Below are 18,675 nucleotides of genomic sequence, written 5' to 3'. Positions count from 1 at the left end.
AGAAATAAGGAACTCCACTCCCCGCCCCCCGGCCCATCAGCACTGACCAAATTCAGTGAGTAACACAGCGCTCCCCCCTCCCCCCGTGGAGACTAGAGCCATTTACAACAAGCCCCATTCCCATGTACCCCAGAGGTGCATCTCTGCTAGAGCAAGTCCTCTTGAGAATCAGTGCAACAGGCCCCTCCCCCAGAAGACTACCACAAAAACCTCACAGGCACCAAGTCTACCCATCATAGAGTACTGCAAAGCTTCAGCTCTGTAGGAAATAGGATCTGTAGGAAATAGGATCTCTCTCTCTCTCTCTCTCTCTCTCTCTCTGATCTACCTTCTTTAACAAGTAGACCAAAATATACCTAATTAAAACTTGCCACACAGTGGACAGGGTCCAAACACTCCCCACTGCAGGCAAGAAGGAACTCTGCAGAGGACTGTTTTGAGGGTAGGACCAGCCAAAACCAACAGCAGAGTGCATATAGGACCACCCCTTTTTTGAACCTCTTCTTAATATAGCCATTATTCTCAGGAGCAGTAATATAGCAGGCTTTCCTAACAATCACACAAAAAACAGTGATCTAAACAAAATGATAAGGTGGAGGAATACACCCCAAAAGAAAGAACAGGAAAAAGTCACTGTCAGAGATTTAATCAATACAGATATAAGTAAGATGTCTGAAATAGAATACAGAAAAACAATTATGAGGATATTAACTTGGCTTGGAAAAAGCATAGTGGACACTAGAGAATCCCTTACTACAGAAGTAAAAGAACTAAAAGCCAGTCAGACAAAAATTAAAAATGCTATAACTGAGATGCAAATCCAACTGGATTCCATGATAACACAAATGGAAGAAGTAAAAGAACCAATCAGTGATATAGAAGATAAAACTATGGAAAATAATAAAGCTAAAAAGAAGAGGGAATGAAAAATATTGTATCACAGATGAACACTTAGGGAATTCAGCAACTCCTTAAAGCGTAACATTCTTATTACAGGAGTCCCAGAAGAAGAAGAGAGAAAAAACGGGGGCAGGTTTATGTAAGTAAATTATAGCTAAAAGCTTCACTAATTTGGGTAGGACACAACATTGAAATCCAAGGACAGAGAACTCCCACTAAATTCAACAAAAGCCAACTGCCATCAAGACATATCATAGTCAAATACACAAAATATACAGACAAGGAAAGAATCCTGAAAGCAGCAAGGGGGAAAAAGTCCTTAAGCCACAACAGAAAATAGATCAGGTTAATAACAGATCTGTCCAAGGAAACTTGGACCAAAATAAAGAAGCATGATATATTCAATGTGTTGAATGGGAAAAAAATGCAGCCAACAATATCTCATCCAGCAAGACTATCATTCAAAATAGAAGGAGCGATACAGTTCCCCAAATAAAAACTAAAGGAGTTCATGACCACTAAACCAGCACTGCAAGAAACATTAAAGGGGATGCTTTGAGTGGGGGACAAAAGAATAAAAGCAACAAAGACTAGAAAGGAACGGAGCACATCACTAGAAACATCAACTTTACCGGTAACACAATGGCACTAAGTCCATCTTTCAAAAATCACTTTCAAAGTAAATGGACTAAATGCTCCAAACAAAAGACAAAGGACATCAGAATGGATAAAAAAAAAAAAAAAAAAAACAAGACCCATCTATATGCTGTCCACAGGAGACTCACTTGACACCTAAAGACACCTGAAGATTGAAAGTGAGGAGATGTAGAATCATCAATCATCCTAATAGACATCAAAAGGAAGCTGAAGTAGCCATACTTATAGGAGACAAACTAGATTTTAAACCAAAGACTATACGAGAGATGAAGAAGGGCATTATATCATAATTAAGGTTTTTATCTATCAAAAAGATCTAACAAGGGATCCCTGGGTGGCGCAGCGGTTTGGCGCCTGCCTTTGGCCCAGGGCGCGATTCCGGAGACCCGGGATTGAATCCCACATCGGGCTCCCGGTGCATGGAGCCTGCTTCTCTCTCTGCCTGTGTCTCTGCCTCTCTTTCTCTCTCTGTGACTATCATAAATAAATAAAAAATTTAAAAAAAAAAGAAAAAAAAAAGATCTAACAATTGTACATATTTATGCCTCCAACAAGAGAGTACTCAAATATATAAAACAATAAATAACAAACATAAAGAAACTTACTAATAAAAATACAATAATAGTAGGAGACTTTAACACCCCACTTACAGCAGTGGACAGATCACCTAAGCACAAAATCAACAAAGAAACAATGGCTTTTAAGGATGCACTGGACCAGATGAACTTTAACAGATATAATCAGAACATTTCATCCTCAAGCAGCAGAGATAAAAGGAGACAATCTTTTCAAGAGCACATGGAACATTCTCCACAATAGATGACATACTGGGTCACAAATCAGTCCTCAAAAAGTACAAAAGGATAGAGATCATATGATGCATATTTTTAGACCACAATGCTCTGAAACTTGAATTAACCACAAGAAAAAACGTGGAAAGACCACAAATACATAGAGGTTAAAGAACATCCTACTAAAGAATGAATGGGCTAACCTGGAAATTAAAGATTAAATTTTAAAAACACATGGAAGCAAATGAAAATGACATGACAGTCGAAAACCTTTGGGATGTAGAAAGGTGGTCCTAAGAGGGAAGTATTCAATACAGACCTGCCTCAAAAAGCAAGAAAAGCCTCAAATACAAAACCTAACTTTACACCTAAAGGAACTAGAAGGGGAATAGGAAAAAAAAGCCTAAAGCCAGCAAAAGAAGGAAAATAATAAAGATTAGAGGAGGAGAAAATAAATGATACAAAAACAAACCAAAAAAAAAAAAAAAAACAACAGAAGAGAATGAGGAAACTAAGGGCTGGTTCTGTGAAAGAATTAATAAAATTGATAAACCCCTAGCCAGATTTATCAAAAAGAAAAGAGAAAGGACCTAAATTAAAAAAAAAATCACAAATAAATGAGAGATCACAGCCAGTATCAAATAAATACAATTATAAGAAAATATTATGAAAACTTATATGCCAACAGACTGGGCAATCTAGAAGAAAAGGACAAATTTCTAGGAGCATACAACTACCAATACTAAAACAGGAAGAAATTGAAAAATTGAACAGACATATAATAAGCACAACAATTGAATTAGTAATCAAAAATCTCTCAAAAACAAAAGTCCAGGGCCAGATGGCTACTGAGAGGAATTATACCAGATATTTAAAGAGTAGTTAATACCTATTCTCAAACTGTTCCAAAAAATAGAAATGGAAGGAAACCTTCCAAGCTCCCTCTATGAGGTTGGCATTACCTTGATTCCAAAACCAAAGATCCCCCCAAAAAAGAGAATTACATGCCGATATCCCTGATGAACATGGTTGCAAAAAAATTCTAAGATACTAGCAACTTGAATCTAACAGTACATTAAAAGAACTATTCACCATCATCACATGGGATTTATTCCTGGACTGCAGGATTGGTTCAATATTGGCAAATCAATCAACATTAATAAAAGAAAAGGCAAGAATCAAATGATCCTCTCAATAGATACAGAAAAAGCATTTGATAAAATACAGCATCCTTTCTTGATGAAATCTCTCAACAAAGTAGGGATAGATGGAACATACCTCAACATCATAAAGGCCACATATGAAAGACCCACAGCTATTATCCCCAATGGGAAAAAACTGAAAGTTTTCCTTTATGTTCAGGAACAATACAGGGATGTCCACTCTCACCATTATATTTAACATAGGACTGGAAGTCTTAGCCTTAGCAATCAGACAACAAAAAGAAATAAAAGGCATCCAAATCAGCATGGAAGAAGTAAAACTCTCACTGTTGCAAAGGACATGATACTCTATGTAGAAAGCTTGAAAGGCTCCCCACAAAATTATAGAACTAATGTATGAGTTCAGCAAAGTCTCAGAATAAAAAATCAATGTACAGAAATCTGCTGCATTTCTATACACCAATAGTGAAACAGCAGGAAGGGAAATCAAAGAATCTATCCCATTTACAATTGTACCAAAAACATAAGATACCTAGGAATGCACCTAACTAAAGAGGTAAAAGATCTATACTCTGAATACTATAGAATACTTATGAAAGAAATTGAAGAGGGCACAAAGAAATGGAAAAACATACCATGCTCATGGATTGAAAGAACAAACGTTGTTGAAATGTCTAATAAAAGCAGTTGACACATTTAATGCAATCCCTATCAAAATATGACCAGCATTTTTCACAGAGCTAGAAAAAACAATCCTAAAATTTGTATGGAACCAGAAAAGATCCCAAATAGCCACGGCAATCCTGAAAGGGAAAATCAGTGCTGAAGAAGGCATCACAATTCCAGACTTTAAGCTATATGACAAAGCAGTATGGTACTGGCACTAAAGCAGACATATAAATTAATGGAACAGAATAGAAAACCAAGAAATGGGCCCACAAGTGTATGGTCAACTAATCTCTGATAAACCATGAAAGAATATCCAATGGAAAAAAAAAGACACTTTCTTCAACAAATGGTGTTGAGAAAACTGGACAGAAACATGCAGAAGAATGAAACTAGACCACTTTCTTACACCATACCCCAAAATAAATTCAAAATGGATGAAAGACCTAAATGTGAGACAGGAATGCATCAAAATCCTAGAGGAGGACATAGGCAGCAACTTCTTTGACCTCAGCTACAGCGACTTCTTGCTAGACACATATCCAGAGGCAAGAGAAACAAAAGCAAAAATGAACTATTGGGACTTCACCAAAATAAAAAGCTTTTGCATAGCAAAGGACATAGTCAACAAAACTAAAAGGCAACCTACAGAATGGGAGAATATATTTGCAAGTGACATATGTGATAGTTAGTATCCAAAGTCTATAAAGAGCTTATCAAACTCAACACCCAAAAGACAAATAATCCGGTTAAAAAATGGTCAGAAGACATGAATAGACATATTTCCAAAGAGGTACAAATGACTAATGGATACATGAAAAGATGCTTATCATCACTCATCAACAGGGAAATATAAATCAAAAGCAAGATGAGGTACCACCTCACACCTGTGAGAGTGGGTAAAATTAACAACACAGGAAACAACAGATGTTGGTGAGGATGCAGAAAAAGGGGAACCCTCTTACATTGTTGGTGGGAATGCAGACTGGTATAGCCACTCTAGAAAACAGTATGAAGATTCTTCAAAAAGGTTAAAACAGAACTACTTCATGACCCAGCAATTACACTACTAGATATTTACCCAACAGATACAAAAATACAGATTCAAAGGCATACATGCAGCCTGTTATTTATAGTACCATTATCAACAATAGTTAAACTATGAAGAGATCCCAAATGTCCATTGACTGATGACTGATGAATGGATAAAGAAGATGTGGAATATATATATATATATATATATATATATATATATATATATATATTTGATCTATATATATATTTGATTATATATATAATGGAATATTATTCAGCCATCAAAAATAACTAAATTTTGCCATTTGCAATGATATAGATGGAACTAGAGGGTGTTATGCTAAGTGAAATAAGTCAGTCAGCGAAAGACAAATACCATATGATTTCACTCATATGTGGAATTTATGAAACAAAACAGATGAACATATGGAAAGAAGGAAAAAAGAAAGAGGGGAAATAAACCATAAGAGACCATTAATGATGGAGAATAAACTGAGGCTTGATGGAGGGAGGTGGGTGGAGGAATGGGTTGTGTATTAAGGAGGGCACTTTTATGGTGAGCACTGGGTGTTATATGTAAGTGATGAATCACTAATTTCTACTCCTGAAACCAATATTATAGTATATGTTAACTAACTAGAATTTAAATAAAAATTTGAAATCAAACTCCAATTTAAAAAATACAAAAAAATAAGAAAATAAAATAATATTATAAAAAGAATGAAAAGGAAAAAATATAAAGATCCCCTCCAACTCAGAGAATTTCTGATCTAGTCTAAATGTCTTAAGGGCAATTTTTGCTCATACTTTCAGAGTAGGTGCACAGACACACAAACACAAACACAGATACAGACACACACATTAATTGTATTATAAATGACTTTTCCTTCTCAGCAAAATCCCCTGCAAGTATCCTTCCTTGGAACATATATCAGCTTCCCAATATTCTCATTCACAATGCTTTCTTACTGGCAAATGCCAGTTCTTAAAAGTCTTCCTTTATTCTGAAAGAAATCATTGGACCCTCTACTCAGTATTGTTGATCCTGCTGACAAAATTCAGGTTGTCATAGTTACTGCAAGCAAAGTGGCTGTCTGGTATGTACTCTGGATGTACAAATAATAGCTGATTCAATCACTGTAGTAATTTAGAAATGTTATAGAAAAATGGACCTCCATTGCTTGAAGTGAAATCAAAGATATCAAGGGTATCACTGCAGAAGTTTGGGAACTATAAAAATCTTATAATGCTGTTGTGTTTACTTAATTTAACACTCTTAGTGTGTTCCATTGGGCACTGTCAAAGAAAAATAAACATTTACAGCATGTGGTAATCATTGTACCCTGGTTATAAAACATCTATGGGAAATATATTTGGTGATAGAGCCTCTGATTTCCTCTCTGAGTCCCCATCCTGTCTGCAGGACTAACTAGTTTCATAGCTATAAATATAATGATCAAACAAATATTAATAAAATGGATCTTCTGATTTATACAGTTAGATGGAGGAAGATTGCTTGAATTGGGCCTGAATTGATGTTAAGAAAAATATCATGTTTCATCTCTTTTCCCTTCCACCATCTGGTTTAGTTAGGGTCTATCACCTGGGACTGGAATAAACATCAAGAGCAAGTCTCTAGTTAATACAAGATGAGAATTTGTAATGTTTTTTGAAATAACACCAGAATTTAGTTTACTTAGCATAACCTAATTGAATTATCCTATTCAGATCTTCTCCATAATTTTTCTTCGTTTTTACTTCTTTTGCTTTTGAATGAGTTGTGCAAAACTCCCTCCCTTCCAAAATCTCCTTCCCTACCTCTCCCATCACCCCTCCTCCTCCTCTCTGTCTCTATCTCTCTTTCCCTCAACTGAAATTATAAGAATACCACTGTTCAGGTCAACCAACCAAACTTCCTTTTATAATTATACATGAAAGATAGGGGATAACTCCTACTACTTGAACATAAATTAATTCAGAAAAGACCAACCACAGTTTAATAACTTCAGAGTCCTCCACTAATAATGAGCCTTGATATAATAGTAATTTAAAAAGCAACAACAAACTAGGTCTCTGCCATTTACATTCACCTACACTGCATTTTTATCAACCTCATTCTCTTGCAAGGAAACCAAGAATATAACACAACTGTCATATCTAAAGATTTGAAAAAAAATATCTGGGGTCAGAAATCACCAGTTGGACATAAATTAGCAACGAGCTGGAGTTACAAATTGCAGCCTGTGGTGAAAGTCTCAAAATCAGGGCAAAATGAAAGCAGTTGTCTTGTCTATATCCAATGGTCTTTTTCCAGAACTGAACCCGACTGAAAATCTTCTGAAACAGATTTTGAGCAAATTTCCCTGAGGAGTCAGTTTTCCAAAGATTTCCCAAAAGGCTATTGCTAAGTCTAAGATAGTGAACTCAGTTCTCTCTCTGTCCAGCAGCAATTCCTCTACTGGATGTTATCCTGATACTAGAAAAAAAAATGAACTTGACTCTTACAGCCTGTTCTTTTTATTTTTAATGGTTCTGAGTTTATGCAGCATAAAATCCTACCTAGCTATGTTCTTAAAACCAAAAGAAATAATATCACAGCTTTGGGCATCTATTATGGGACCTTATCTAATGAGTGAGTGAATTTTTCCAACTACTATGTATATTACTGTGTTAGGAAGAGAAGAATGATCCATGAAAGAATGAAGTATTTTTATCAATGATTTCATACATTAATTTTACCAAGGAGTGAAAAAGGTTAGGTGAGATGAGGAGACAACAGCAGACCTAAGATCTGAGCTGCCATCATGGGGCTCATTGCCAGTGGAAATGCCAGACACTAAATAACAATAACAATAACAACAAAACAAACATATTTTTACTGAGATTTTCTATGTATTTGCACTATTTCAGTAGATACAGGAAAATAAAACAGTCTTGTATCCTCAAGGAGCTCTTAGAATCTAACAGGGGAGACTCTCCCCAGACACTCCAGTTTGTGCTTCCCCATCACTGTATCCATATAACAATTAAAACTCTTTTGTCATCTCTGTGTTCACAATGAATGTCTCCCCAGCTGGGCTGTGAGGTCCTGGAGGGCAGTTCTTTTCAGTTTTATATCCAGCAAAGATAGTAGGTAGCCATTAAAAAATGTTTGAATGAATCAAGGAATTAGCAAGTAAGACCGAATGAATTATACAACACAAAATTAGAAACAGGTCAAGGTTGAAAGCTTCTAATCTCATCTTTATCCAATATACTCTCTGTATTTCTATCAGTGTGAAATTTCCCATAAATTTGATCAGATTACTGCCATAGCTGAAAGGATCTGCATTGCTTGGGGAAAAAAACTGAACCCTCTAAGTGTCATGCACAAGGCCATCAAAGATGTGTCCTGGCTGCCTCTTCTCTCACCATAGCATGGGCCATACTATTGTATCCATGGTTGACTCTTCAACTAGACTGTAAGTTCCTTGAGAGGAAGAACCTTGTCATATTTATCTGTATAGTGCCACTGCCTTAAACAGTGTGTCTTAATACCTACTAAACATTCACTATGTACCAGATCCTTCCAGTGGCACTGGGATGTTACCACATTTTCATTTATAATATTCCCTTTCATTGAATAAAGGCAAAGGAGAGAAAATGAGTGAAAATATCAGTGAAGGTGATAAAACATGAGAGACACGTAACTCTGGGAAATGAACAAGGGGTAGTGGGAAGGGAGGTGGGCGGGGGGTTGGGCACTGGGGGGGAGGGTGACTGGGTGATGGGCACTGAGGGGGGCACTTGGAGGGATGAGCACTGGGTGTTATGCTAAATGTTGGCAAATTGAACTTCAATAAAAAATTTTAAAAAATTAAAATTAAATTAAATTAAATTAAAATTAAAAAATAAAAAATATTCCCTTTCATTTAACTGTGCTTCATAGCCCTTATAAAATTTGCCAAATAAACAATAATTGCATATACCTTCTTATGAATCAACTAACTCTGCTTCCACTCCTGGCTGTACTGCTACTTAATTGAATTTATCTCTGCCTATTTCCTCTAATAAGAAATAAAATAACCACCTATACTTTTTACCTTACTTGATATTCTAAGCTGACATACTTTCCAGAATATGATAGACTATAAATAAATACCCACATACACAAATGTTGCAATAAACAAATAATTATATTAATGTAAAGTAGTAATGTTATAACAATTTATATGGATTGACTGAGTCTGAAGCTAGATTGCCTGGATTCAAACCTTGGTTCAGCCACCTGTCATCAAGGGTTCTCTGTTTATCACTTTCATTGTCTGTGAAGTAGAGATAATAATTGTACCTATTCTTAGGGTTGTGTTAAAGATTCAATGAGTAAATTTATGTAAAATGTGCCCATCACCCAGTTATCCCATCCCCCCGCCTGCCTCCCCTTCCACTAACCTTTGTTCATTTCCCAGAGTTAGGAGTCTCTCATGTTTTGTCTCCCTCTCTAATTTTTCTCACTCATGTCCCCTACTTCCCTTATAATCCCTTTCACTATTTCTTATATTCCCCGTATGAGTGAAACGATATGATAATTGTCCTTCTCTGATGGACTTACTTCACTCAGCATAATACCCTCCAGTTCCATCCACATTGAAGCAGTTTTATCCTTAATAGACCAGTCCATAAGTGTGAAAAGATTTTTAAATTATTCATATCTTGACATGTTGATTCAGAGTTTTCAGCTTCACTGTGAGAAAGCCCTCTGAAAGAGGCAGCACTTTGAGCATCAATTTAGATTTTTATGCAGTCATTTTGACACCAGGAACTTTTTGATCCAACTAGTTTAATCCTGTCATTTTGTTGTGGCCTAAAACAACACACCATTACGCTTTCAACTGTTTTATAAATTACCAGGTAATGTGTAAAACAAATGACCTTACCCCATTCTGACATTCATCCTAATGCCAGCCTCTACCCCTGGAAAGAGGGAGGTTCAAAATGGAGTGGGAGGGCAGCCCGGGTGGCTCAGTGGTTTAGTGCCACCTACAGCCCAGGGTGTGATCCTGGAGACCGAGGATCAAGTCCCATGTCAGGCTCCTTGCATGGAGCCTGCTTCTCCCTCTGCCTGTGTCTCTACCTCTCTCTCTGTGTGTGTCTCTCATGAATAAATAAATAAAATATTTTTAAAAAATGGAGTGGGAATTTGGCATATTTATGTTTTTCACATACTAAGAATGGTGTGGTGACCACCTGTAGTCATCTCATAAAGAGCCAACAATTATACTCAATAAACTATCTTCTCACTTTCCAAGAATTTAATATCTTGATAGGCACTTCAAATAACCTGATTTTTCCCTAAAAGTCAAAATGTTTTGCTCTGGATTTTTGACAGTAGAGATGGTAGGTGATTTGGAAGAGACGGGGGACCAGAATAAAAGAGACTAATTAGTTAATGATAACTAAGAACATTTACCAGAGTAAGACTATCACCAATTGAGACTCTACTTAATGCCAACATCATACAGAGAGATAAATAATGACTTTATAAAATGAAGAAATAGGGGTGTTTCAATACTCCATGGAAGTGAGAAATACTTAAAGCAATGAAGATAGAATGAAATTAAATGACACAAAAATAGATGAGAAAGGCTTTAATTTATACTTATATATATATATTTATATATATGTTTATATATGTGTGTGTGTTTGTAGTTCTGTAAATGTTATTCTACATTATGAGTTATGGCATATCTAAGGAAAAATAAAGATTTTTTTATGTTTTTATTTTACCCAAAGAATAATATGTTAAATGATCTCCACACCCAATGATTCTAAGCTAGAGCATGTCTAGTTAGTGTGTCTATATGGTGAACACATAAGATTCTACCATTCCCCTGCCACTTCAATACCCAAATACGAGGTAAAGAAACTAACTACAGGCCAAGCTTATAAATCTGAATCTATGTAACAATGTTTCTTAACTTTTGGAGGATTTGAGATTCTTAGAGCACTAATAAAAGGTAGACTCCAGAAAAATGCACATATGCATACACACATGAAATTTTTTTTATGCACAACTACTGGAGTTTCATAGACTTGAGGATAAAGGCATCTCTCTTGGTTTCTTTTGGCCTTGAGCACAGTGCTTCCTTTCCTGGCTAAAGATATATCATTTTTACCTGGATGCTAGTAAGGTCACTTTCCAGTGGCATGCTCCTTGCTTCCTCTGTGCCTTGGGTACTATTGATGGGGGAACACAGGGCTAGCTGAGGACAAAGCATGAGCCCGGGGCAGCACATTGACAGGTTTTTGAAACAGGCAAGAGGACATTCCTCTACAGACTCAACTGTCTCGATGTTCATACTTTGCTAAGGGCTGAAGGCAATCTTAAATCTTAGCCCAACTCCCAGGAGCCTTTAAGTCTACTTTAACATATAAAAATTCCTTTAGAAATTTCCTTTTATTTCTAAACCCCCAAGATATGTGTTGGCAATCATCCCCCAAGCACATGGCCCACCGATATCCATCTGAAGAGTCTCATGACTCAGATTTTATTAGATGGTAATACGTGATCTTTCCCCAACAATAGCTAGCCCCCTCAAGGTCCTAAAAACCTTGCTTCCAAAATTCCTTAGAGAACGCTATCCTCAAACCCCTCCCAACTCCCAGGTATATAATCAGCCACCCCTCACAGAACCGGGCCAGCAGCTCTTCCTGCCCACAGGTCCTGTCCCCGTGCTTTAATAAAACCACCATTTTGCACCAAAGATGTTTCAAGAATTCTTTCTTGGTTGTTGGCTCCAAACCTCATCTATATTCCAAAACTTCATCACTATGATGAAGTGTGAATAGTGACACAGTTCAGCTTCATTTGGGGTCCTTGGAAAATGTCTGTTTCCAATACTGGTAACCCTGTCTTATAAGCTAATGTGCCAGTTAATACATAACAATAACATAGAAAAAATAACAGAGGAACTCCTCAAATTTTTTTTTACCCAGTACATTGACAGACATGCAAAACCTGACTGGAGGTATAATTTTTTTGCCTTCTTTCTACATTAATTTTCTTCCTAATTTCAATTAGCCAAACTTGAATGGAGACTTTATAGACAGTTCAACCCCACCTCAGAGCTCTGCAGACAGCTCTTACTGCCAAGCTGTCTATCACCAAGACAACTAGGACAATGTGCTTTGCTCTGGGTAAATACTTCATCAGGGACAGTTGCAGGAGTTTCTTTGCAATGACTTCCCATCAGATCAAAATTTGTACTCCTAGCAATTGAAAATATTGTTTGAAAGTACATGAGGTTATAAATAATCATTAACATTTAAAAATAATTCTTTACACTGATTAACAGGAGGCTATCTCCAGAAATAGTCTCATATGAAGGCAGATTCATTCAAGAGGTCTTGAAAAGCCCTCTCCTCCTCAATAAGTCTGAAGTTCTTCTATTTGTGAGGCATTATTTTTTTCCTTAGCACTAATTATAACTTTCTTCTAACACCTGGGACTGGATCCCAGGACCATGGGACCTGAGCCAAAGGTCAAAAACTGAGCCACCCAGGTGCCCCTCTAGTCTCTTCTTTTTAAAACATTTTGAAGAAGACATGATAAAAGGTGAGATGGCTGGCATTCTTACCTCAAATGAAAAATAAAGGAGATAGTTAACTCTTTGGACAGAGTAGCATTCAGCAAAGTGATATTTTTTATAAACTTAGGACATATAAATGAGTTAAGAAAAGAAAAACTCTACTTCCAGCGATTCAAAGAAAGTTTTTGTTTAAATCTCAGGGGGAAAAAAGCTGGGACCCAAAAGAGGTGCCAAATCATTGTATTCTTCCCATCCAGGCTCCACTACTGCTGATTCACCCTCAGGGATTTTCTGAGCAGCCCCTCACAGCTTTATTGTTTGCTGGTCTCCTTGGCGGCAGGTGTCTTTTAATCAGAGGCTTAAGAAGGTGTGGGGTTTAGGAGTCGGCCCTGACTGCAAGGAAAACTTTCCATTTAGCCTTGAGCAACAATACTGGAGCTTTTTTGAATGTTGTAATCAACTCTGTGCCAAGTGGGGCCCAATCTCTCCCTACACAGCCCCAGGAATCCAAAGAAAGAAGTGTTTTCAATTCTCTTCAGAACGTCTGATCTCCCACACTGCAGACCAAATAAAAACAGTCTGGGCCAATTGTGCCTGCTCCTACACCCATTTACTGTGGAATCTGCCTGGGAGAAACAGGAAAGTTGGCCTTGGGCCAACACTGGCCTTCTGTAGAGGCAGAAAACTTCCCTCACCTTCCTTCCATAGACTATCTTAGAAATCAAAAGGAGAACTTCCACCTCGATATTCCATGGAGAGGGGTGGCTAGGGGGGGTCAGAGCAGGACCTAAGATGATAGATCTGGGACATCAAAAAGTTCTAATACTTGAATAGGTATTTTCTGTGTACTTTCTGTGTACTTGATTTGGTATTTTCTGTGTACTTGCTATTTTCTCTTATTAATTAGACTGGGAAGAAAACTGGAAAGAGTTCCTTGAGAGTTGAAATGGCTATGGACTGAATCTCAGCATCAGTCCTCACTAACTGTAACATTAGACAACTTATTTTACTGACCAAGACTCTCATCCCAGTTCTCCCACTGACTAGCTCTGTGATGTTGGCCAAATCCCTACACCAACCTTGGTCACCTCATCATAAAAATGAGGAGGTTGCACAAGAAGATCTCTAAGGGCCTCTTCTATCCTAAGAGTTTAAAGTACTTCTTAAATCCTGAATTTGGAAAATATTCAAGTGGGATTAGATACTTGGAAATTATCGTCTACCCCTATCCCCAACATCCACTAACTCCAATGGGTTTTGGCCATGGTTCTTCAAGTCATTTTTCTTGGGGAGCCTACTGGGCCTAAGAATGGGGAGCAAGAGAGGCAATGCAAGGCCAGGTCCACAACAAAATTCTGGTGGCCATGATCAAAGTAAGAGTAGCTCAAAACCACAGGTTTCAAGTCCAGAAATACCAGGTTACGAGCTAATAATAAGGTAAGAGCAACTTTTCCCTACAAATTTTACCAAGCAAATCTTGTCAGGTGACTAAAGGGTACCCTAGAGACTATGGCTTAACAATGCCATAGCCAAGGCTCACATGGAGGCTGCAGCTAATACACTCCAACAATGTTAAAGGAAGAACAAGTGGTCCAGTAAGGGGGAATCAGAGAACATAAGGCTGGGAAAGTTTTGTGGAACAGAACTATAGAAGGGAATACTTCTAAGAACCCAACAGAAGTACATAAGGACAGAAAGCCCTTTCATGCTGCAGTGGCCCAAAGGCCTGGATAAGCCACAAATACTAAAATGAGGACTCTTTGAAACTAAAACTCCTTTAAGGACCTAAATGAACAAAAAGTTAAAGCTAATAATCAAATTTCAGATATTGTCATAGTTTGTTAGGGGAAACAGTTGGAGAGTGCAATGGGATAGTGATGTTGTAAAGAATCCAATAGAGCTCCTTTTCTGTTCTTAAGATAGAATCGTCACAATTGAAATCTGTTGGGAGTAGAAATGTGAGGGAGAATATAGTGGAATTCTAAACAATATGATGCTTACAGGAGAAATACAAGCTATTTCCATATTCAAAATATTTAAGCCTGAATTTATTAAAATAAAGCTAAATAAATAAATCCAAAATAAAACTAAGTTAAAAAAAAAAGAACAAGGCTAAAATCAAATGTTTCTTTGTCCACAACACTAAATAAACAGATTTTAGTGAATTCTCCCTTTTTAACTAGTTGGTTGGTATGTGTAGATGCAGCCAGCATTTAATATCCTTTCAATTGTGTCCTCCAGCCCTCAAGATGGACCCCCTGGGGGTCTGAAATCTCAGCCAATTTTGCAATTTAATCCAAAACCCAAAGCAGTTCAGATTCCAAGTAACCTGTTACCCTCTGTTAGCAAAACATCACTTATGGTTTGAAAAATATCATTTTTAATAACCCCTTTTCAGTTTCCTGGCAGGGCCTCAGCTTCACTTCAAAGTTGATTTTCCCCAGTGAGAGTACAGCTGGAAGAATCCAGAAGTGCACTATGCCACAATCCACTACCCCAGGCTGTGAAGGCCCAGCTCTTGGGCAAAGCTCTAGGGTAGGTACACAGGCAGCGGATGGGGTTGGGGGTGCTCAGGTTGTGGATCACAGAGAAATGGCCTCAGCTCAGGCCTTCCCAGAGACAAAACACATCACTCTCAATAATGAACTAAAGAAATTAAATCCAAATTGAATTTTGGATTATCATTTTGGTTTATTTTTAAGTAAATTTGATATAAAGAAACTACCATAATTTGGGTTGCCTCTTGAATGCCATGTTTTTTTTTTCAGTGACCCACCCTTCAGATGTCACACAAATAAATGCCAAGAAAACATATTATGAAGAGAGGCACTGGAGGCAGAAGTGGAGGAAAGAAAACAGAATATCATCTTTGGAGACCTAGGATCTCTTAAGACAAGTACAGACTGAGCTCTCCTTAAACTCCAAGACAGTAGTAGCCTTGAAGTCCTGAGTTTGCTCTTGTATTTCTTGCCCAGGACTAGTGAAGTTGAGGTTGCCAATAAAATGACCACTTTACTCAAAATGTTGCATTTAAAATCCAAATATTCTTAAAACAGCAGAGTAGGATTTGGGCCAGAAAGTGCTTTCTAGTACAAATACTAGTACACTTTTACAAGGCAGGTAAAGCTCAAAATTATGTTGCTAATTAATTTTATAGTTCCTCTAGCTACCTAGAACCAACTGTAACCCAACATACTTCAATTGGGATTTGGCCAAGAATTCAGATAATGCCATTTATGGACCATGCCAACAGCTAAGGTCATGCTTTCTGTCTAAAGAGGAAAAAGAAAGAAAAAATAAAATGGAAAGTTCATATTAGGGGATAGGAGCAGAAGGGAGGAAAAAAAAGAGATAAGAGGTTTAAAAAAAACTTTCTGTATCAACCAACACCAAACAGAAATGAATTCCAGAGGAAGACCTGAAGGCTTTGAGTTTGTATTATTTAGAAGTAAAAATGAAGCAAAACAGGATAATACAGTGATTGTAAGAAATCTTAGAGGAGCAACAGTTTGACATCAAAGAAACAACCTTTAACCCCCCCCAAGTATAAAAAAATATGAAAAGGGGAAGACCTGATGTCTTCCATCATGGCTGGTACAGAACATTTGTTCTGTTATCTGCATGCCAGAAATGTGAATTGCTTGCTACTTGGTTTGGGGTTCTGTAATTAAAACTCTTCTTTTTTTTTCAACACAAAATCTGATTCCAAGGACTAGAAGAACCTTTACAAATCCCAGTATATCGAACATTAGAGCTAGAAAGGAGCTTGGATCTCATCTACTTTAATTGTCTCCATTCTAGGAATGAAGAAACAGGAAAATGGAGCAAAAACATGGCCAAATGTCACACAATAAATTAGTGACAGAGTCAAAACTAGAACTAAGATCTAATGGCATAGTTCCTAAATATCAGATGATAATAAACATCACTGGTCCAAGGGAAATATGAGAAATACAAGTATAAAGTTAAAATTTTTACAATTTTGAGACTATGTCCATTCTTTTTGATGTTAAAATATTCCTTCTTTTATGAAATGATGATAAGCACAGAGAATACTTGTTATTTTATAATGTATTTAACTGGCAAAATAATAAATTGGCAGCTTCCTGCGAAGCCTTAATATTTTTGGAAAATATTTGGTGTGTGAAAACTATAAGTAGAACTAGAAGACTACTAGCCTAGTCCAATCCCCTGGTGTCAGGCAGGATATCATCACTCAATCCAAGGTCTCTCCTGATCCCAAAAGGTTTTGTAACCACTGAATATGCCCCTGAAGTGTCATATACTGAACAAAGTATCAGAAAGAAACTGATTTGACTAGGATGTGGGGTGGAAGACAAACTAAGAAAAAAAAATGCACATGGCAAAACATGATGGAAAAAAAACTGGTTTGCAATCAATGCATCATCCTGTTTTTTGTTATGGTAACTTAAAGTTACCATACTACCCTGATTTAATAGAGAATAGCTTTTTCACTATATATTTTTCATTTGTGATTCAATTCAAATTTTCATCATGAGGGAAAAAACAGACATTCAATATATGTATGAAGTACACATATAGAAGAAGCTAAGAGAGGTTAAGTGACTTGCCCAAGACAACTTGGTTCACATGGGATTGAGCTAGGACTAAAGCCTTCATTCTAGATATCATAATCCTTCCTTTTATTCATGTTTCTATCCATTGTACATCTTAACTCAGTTTCTAGGTATGACCCTTCAGCTGGCCAATGACATTGCAGTATGCATGATCTGTCCCCAAAGTGTCCAACATTACCATTCTAGGTGCCAAGCTCAAGTAGCACCAGACTCCAGGACCCAGGAGGATTACATGGTCACTGGGAATATAAAGGCCTCTGGCTCCTGGTCACTCACTGGTATGACTTGTGAGGGTGGCCCAACAGCCCAATCACTGTAGCCACCAGTTGCTACCACTTCTAGCCAGATAAGGACCAGAGGAGAGAACTGGTGTATCAGAATGCACACACAAGCATCATCATCATTATCATTATTATCAAATTTTCAATGATTCTCATTGAAATAACTTGACTTAAGAATTAACTAAATTCAATGTTTCATCCTAGCTATTACCTTCTGCCACTCAATCAAGATGCAATCTGATAATCCAAATATATTTTAACATCAATTTAAGCCAAACAGAATTTTAAAGGTAGGGCAAATAATATTAACCAAAACTACCACATAATATACTCTAATGCCAAACCCAGGGTCACTGATGGGATTGTTGCTATTTGAGATTCTAGCTGTTCAGGACAATCCCTATCTCTGTATTCATTTACATGGGTGGAATCATATGTTGGTTTAAAAAAACGAAAAAACAAAAAAAATAAAAACCAAGACTGCCTTCTAGTTCCTGGTTAGGTTAGTGGTTAGTAATTTCCAGGGCCTTGACTCAGCAGAGTATCAAGAGGGACTACATAGTACTGACTTCACTGTGGCCCAGCCAGCAACTGCCATCAATCATAATAAATAACTCTTGAAAGAGAAACCAGTATCTTTATCTGGACAGTCACAGTCCAATACAGATCTCAGACCTGACCCATCAATAAATGTTTATCTCTTAGACCCTGGTAAAATAAAACAAGGCTCAAGGGCTTTGGGTAAGACGATCAGGTTTTCAGACTCACTTGGGAAAAAAGTTAATATGGTGGTAATGAGCCACCTAAATGCCTGTCTGCCTATGTTATATTCCTACCAGTGGCTCCCAAAGGGTGCTGTGGACATCCACATTTTGTGGATACTTCCATTCTACAAAACTACCCACAGAAAGCAAATCACTTCTCTCTCCCAAATTTGTTTTTTATAGTTATTGGGGTTCCCTCTTTCCTTTAAGATTTTACTTTTTGTTTTCTTTTTCTTTTGTGCTTTTTGCCCT

At 37.2% G+C, this 18,675-nt stretch overlaps 1 long non-coding RNA gene across 1 annotated transcript in view; it reads left to right on the top strand.

Moving 5' to 3' along the window:
* LOC140627739 (uncharacterized) overlaps nt 1–15,835 on the top strand; it is a 38,368-nt gene extending 22,533 nt beyond the window's left edge. The window contains exons 2-3 of the long non-coding RNA XR_012026347.1: nt 15,179–15,315; nt 15,549–15,835. This is a non-coding gene — a long non-coding RNA (uncharacterized lncRNA). The remainder of the gene's footprint in view (nt 1–15,178; nt 15,316–15,548) is intronic.
* The last annotated feature ends 2,840 nt before the right edge of the window (nt 15,836–18,675 follow it).

This window comes from Canis lupus, chromosome X (assembly GCF_048164855.1).
Source record: "Canis lupus baileyi chromosome X, mCanLup2.hap1, whole genome shotgun sequence".
NCBI lineage: Eukaryota > Metazoa > Chordata > Mammalia > Carnivora > Canidae > Canis > Canis lupus.
This window is presented reverse-complemented; position numbering and strand designations above follow the sequence as displayed.